General features: G+C 35.2%; 1 non-coding gene and 1 pseudogene across 1 annotated transcript; both read left to right on the top strand.

Annotated features, from left to right (window-relative positions):
• Positions 1 to 3,888: 3,888 nt before the first annotated feature.
• Positions 3,889 to 4,079, top strand: LOC135752887 (U2 spliceosomal RNA). The gene has a single exon (XR_010533373.1). It is a non-coding gene; the product is annotated as a U2 spliceosomal RNA (small nuclear RNA).
• Positions 4,080 to 4,861: 782 nt separating this feature from the next.
• LOC135752881 (U1 spliceosomal RNA) lies at positions 4,862 to 4,988 on the top strand (annotated as a pseudogene).
• The last annotated feature ends 620 nt before the right edge of the window (positions 4,989 to 5,608 follow it).

Below are 5,608 nucleotides of genomic sequence, written 5' to 3'. Positions count from 1 at the left end.
TTTATTTGTAAACTTTTGCTAAATCAAAATGGTTTATTTGTATTTGCTTTTTACCTGGGTTTTATCAGGTTCGCAGTCGGGACATTTTTAATCCATAGTGTATGGAGTTATCTAGTAGAAAATGATCTGCTGTTTTTTTGGTAGAATGTTGTGTGAGCTAAAGAAACGAGGAATAAAACACACACCGCGATTAAAAAAATCAGATCGCATACTTTGTAATTAAAAATAAATAATAATTAATTTCAAAGAAATAAGAAGTAAAATGTGTAAGTATTCCTCAAAATGTGCTTTGGACTAAGTCCCCCGTCATCACAGCAAACGGGAGCAGACCCGAATAGGTATGTCTAGTTATTTTATTAAACATTTCCAGCCGTCTGTAAATTCATGTTTGAAAGAAAAAAGTAAATGAATATCTTACTTACTGTTTTTGTCTTGTTTTCTAGTGAATATCTGACAATTCTTAAATGGAGATACATTTACTTGGTAAGCAAAGTGGCTTAAGATATTATGTATTGTAATAGAAAATTGTTATAAAAACGTTTTGTTTTTGCTGGGAATTCTTGTATATATTTCACAGCTATATAATTAATTATAATAACGCACTTTTTGTTGATAAACATGTTAAAAAATACATTAACACAGAATAATGTGGCAACAAATCAAATGTGCATTTAAATGCAACAAGCAGAAAATAAATAAATAAAGCAAATGCATGGAAAAGAAACGAGGAATAAAACAAACACCGCGATTAAAAAAATCAGATCGCATACTTTGTAATTGAAAATAAATAATAATTAATTCCAAAGAAATAAGAAGTAAAATGTGTAAGTATTCCTCAAAATGTGCTTTGGACTAAGTCCCCGTCATCACAGCAAACGGGAGCAGACCCGAATAGGTATGTCTAGTTATTTTATTTAAAATTTCCAGCCGTCTGTAAATTCATGTTTGAAAGAAAAAAGTAAATGAATATCTTACTTACTGTTTTTGTCTTGTTTTCTTGTGAATATCTGACAATTCTTAAATGGAGATACATTTACTTGGTAAGCAAAGTGGCGTAAGATATTATGTATTGTAATAGAACATTGTTATAAAAGCGTTTTGTGTTTGCTGGGAATTCACAGCCATATAATTAATTATAATAACGCACTTTTTGTTTATAAACATGTTAAAAAATACATTAACACAGAATAATGTGGCAACAAATCAAACGTGCATTTAAATGCAACAAGCAAAAATAAATAAATAAAGCAAATGCACGGAAAAGAAACGAGGAATAAAACAAACACCGCGATTAAAAAATCAGATCGTATACTTTGTAATAATTGAAATAAATTATAAAAATCAACAGGTTTATATTTAAAACAAGTAAAAAATATCTGCCAGCGGGGTAAGAAAAATAAACTTAATTCTAGTTTCAGCTTAATTCAATAATAAACTCAATTTAGGTTTATTTTTCTTACCCCACTGGCAGATATTTTTACTTGTTTTAAGCCTTAACCTATTACATTTTAGAATTTATTTCAGTAAACAAGACTTAAATTCTAAGCCACTTTGCTTATTAAGTAAATGTATCTTGATTTAAGAATTATTTTTTAACTCGAAAACATGAATAAAATACTAAGTAAACGAACAGATTGGGATGTTCAAAACACTTAAACATTTTTTTTTCACTCTACCCGTCATATTACAGCTGTCGAAAAACCACAGCAACGTTGACAGACCTGGAAGCCATGATATATTAGCAGTTTTTAAAATAAGTTAAATCTAGAATCCTTATTGGTTTTAGATACTTAAAAGCAATGAATGATCTTCTTTCTTTTGAATTGATTTGGTATTATGGAGGAGCTCTGTGTCTGGTTATTGAAGATGATTTGGTCTTTGCTCCTATGTTGGCTTATTTTTTGTTATTTCCGTTACTATATATATTTTTTTTTTTCCCTTTGTTTTTTCTGATTTGAGGTTATGAAAATGTTTTAATTTGTAATAAAGGTTTTTTGAAAATTCTAAATTCTCTCTCTCTCTCTCTCTCTCTCTCTCTCTCATGAGCGTGGATCAGTTCCTGCATCAAGGAAAAAATGCGCATCCTGGTAAATTTCAGAAGTTAGACGACTGAGCTGCAGCGGACAGCGTAAGATTTATGAAAACACATTTGAGAAGAAAGGCAAAGCATGTTTCACAGTTAATCCAAGACAGAGGTGGGTAGTAACGAATTTCATTTACTTCGTTACATGTACTTGAGTACATTTTTTGTGTAACTAGTACTTTTAGAGTAAATTTAAGGATGGGTACTTTTTACTCTTACTCAAGTACATTTCTAGTGAGAAAACTGTACTTTTACTTCGCTACATTCGGCGGCGTTACTGCGCTACTTTCAAATGGTAATAATTAATGAATATATATATATTTTTAAAGTTTATAGGGCGTGTTCGAAAGTTTCGCGAGACAGGCTGTGTCACCCTTTAGCGCGCGCGGCCGCGCCCAGATGATAGGAGAAGCAGATGAGGGCGCGTGTGCGTTGTGCGAGATATCGGAGGCAGATCATGCATGGCGGCTTCAAGTTCGGTCTATGTTTTCACTCCAAGAGGTCAAAAAGAATAGTTTCATAATGCGATGCATGCTTTGTTCAATAAACGAGGTGACATATCAGCGTACAGGAATTCAAGCTCCAACCTGGTAAGTGTCAGTAATGTCTATTTAAACACTATTATGTGACACACTGTCCGAGTTTTTTTGCCATAATGCACTCTTGTGCAAGCGATGACAAAACCTAGTGTAAGTTAAACCATACAAACAGCACGTTCATCTGCACATTTTCGTATAATTTCCCCACAACTAAACAAACTGAACAGCAAAATGTAAGGACATCTTGCATTTATACACAAATCCGGACACCTCACTAATGTGTAGAAAATACATTCAAATAAAAACGGGATTGTATTTTATTTAAATAGCCTACTTCCTAAAGAATGAATGAATAAAAATAAAAGAATAACGTTTGATTTTAAAGAAACATGTATTATATATTAAACTTAATGTATAGTTGATTTGCCCAAACAGAAGTTCCATATGAAATTCTAAAATGATAATTTTTATTAAGCTCCTGTTTATGTTCAGTAATTGCACTTTAATGGCAATGAAAATAACATATTCATATAAAAACATGATAACAAACATACACACACATTCTTTTTTGTTTACTGTTTGCATGTTTAAAGGCAGATGCTGACAAGTTTGTGTTGTGAACATGAAAATAAATACAGAGTTAACCGTCAGAAAAACATCTGTGTGTGTTTGAGATTTCAAGTAGTCTGAAATTCAGTGCTTTTGCGCCACTTCTCTATCAGATCGGAAGTAACGAGTAACTAACTACTTGAGTAGTTTTTTCATCTAATACTTTTTTACTCTTACTCAAGTAAATAATTAGATTGATACTTTTACTTTTACTTGAGTACATTTTTGTATAAGTACTTGTACTTTTACTTGAGTACAGATTTTGGGTACTCTACCCACCTCTGATCCAAGACCATAATGACAATTTTGCGCTCTGTTTCCCGAAGCTCGTGGAGGCGTGGAGCAGCATACACAGTTAAGGTATGTGCGATCTACCGGCATTACCTTTACGATCAACGTATTGGATCTGCAAGCTGCAAGCAAATTAACTGAAGCTTTACTTCATGTCTCTGTTTGGTTAAGCGATGACTGCTTTTTCCCAACAGTTTGTGTGTGTGTTTTCTGCATGGGTTTAGAAAAAATGAACTTCTGATCTGCTAGCTCAACGTTCTACCTCTGGGTTATACAATGAGAACGTATAGAGTTAAATGCCCGCTAGCCTCCACCCCAAAAGCCAGCGCCTTCGCCGGCTCCCCCTTTGGCTGCGTCTATTCCGGTATCGCTTCTCGGCCTTTTGGCTAAGATCAAGTGTAGTATCTGTTCTTATCAGTTTAATGTCTGATACGTCTCCTATCCGGGGACTATATGTTAAATGGATTTTTGACCTTCGGAAATGGAAGCGGAGCTTGCTCCTTCCACTCCATGCATCAACGTGGTATTGCAGTGTTTCCATGAATGGTGCGCTCCCCTTCTCGGGGACAAATAAGTCAAGTATAAAAAAAGAATTTGCTTCTTCTGTGCGTGAATGACGGTGTTTTTTCTAATCCGTGTGTTTTAAAATTGCTGTGTTTTCGTTGGCTTTATTGGTTTAACGAAAAGCTTGCGTGGAAATGAACACGCTGACAAAGAAATGTTTTTGTAATGTATTTAATTATTTTCTTTACAAGTTTGTGGTGGTGATCCGAGGACGAATTAAACATCCTCGACACAGCTGAAGGTGCAACAAAAGCGAAAGAGGCCGATTGGAATGTTAAAAACACCTGAAAACTTTTTTTCACTACCCTTCATACTACAGCTTTCGAAAAACCACAGCAACGTCGACAGACCTGGAGGCATAGCTGTACTTGTTTAACTCACAACGACAACGGGTAAGTCATTGAGCCCTGTGTTTTTATTTATCCACGTTCTAAAATTGCTATGCTTTCGTTGTTTCTTGATTGCTCTGTACATTTATTTGTTTCTATTCCACGTAAAGATACTTTGTAATAACGAAACCATATATTTGAATGCGCAATTTAAATCCATTTGATTTAAATTGTTTCACATATTTCACTCTACACGGTTCAACCGGGCTGGAAACGGAATAAAAATAGGGTAGATCTCGAAGAATGTTTGGTCTCAGACGTGGCTTCGTGCGCTTTCCACCTGGTCACACACAGTAATGAAATGTTAGTCGGATGGCCTTCGGGGGCGCCGTCGATGTGATCGGTCACAGGAAGATGCGTCCGTCTGGCCTCAAAGGGTGTCGCTCATACTTACCTGGCAGGGGAGACACCATGATCATGAAGGTGGTTCACCCAGGGCGAGGCTCAGCCATTGCACTCCGGTTGTGCTGACCCTTTGCGAATTCCCCAAATGTGGGAATCTCGACTGCGTTCGCGCTCTCCCCTGACCTTTGTGTTAAAAATAGATTCTTTTGTCCAAGAGACGTCTAACCACGGCCCAAGAATACATTAGTCATCAAAAAGGCGGCTATTTAACGACTACATAATTTCTAATAGACAGCGAATATGTGTCTAGGCTAAAACAAGGCTTAATTTGGGCTGTCAGTGAAAATCTAATAGACGTTTGACCATTCCAAAAGAATAGACTAGCCATTGAATAGAACCACAATCAAACGGCTACATGTCTAAGAGACAGTCAACAAAATAATGCTTAGATGATTCTTTTCCTTCCAATATAAGAGGTTCTCGGGAATGGCAATCATCCAAACTAATAAATTATAAAGGCTTTTATAAGAAAATGACAACAGTTAAACAACATAGACAGCGTTGGGCAATACAAAATGCTAATAAATACAAGACAAATTGAAATATTGTACATCCATGTACATTAAACAAGCCAACAAATCTGCCAATGGGCTACGACAATTTTTCTTGAATTAAGTGTTTATATCTAGATTTGTTTCTTACCCCTTCGGCAGATTTATTTGCTTGTTTTAAGCCCAAATTCGCTTAAATTTTGAGTTTTTTTCTCCCTAAAGGCTAGGCTTATTTTC

Source organism: Paramisgurnus dabryanus, chromosome 9 (genome assembly GCF_030506205.2).
Source record: "Paramisgurnus dabryanus chromosome 9, PD_genome_1.1, whole genome shotgun sequence".
In the NCBI taxonomy this organism is placed as follows: Eukaryota; Metazoa; Chordata; class Actinopteri; order Cypriniformes; family Cobitidae; genus Paramisgurnus; species Paramisgurnus dabryanus.
The sequence above is the reverse complement of the archived record's forward strand: the minus strand, read 5'-3'. Positions and strand labels throughout refer to the sequence as shown.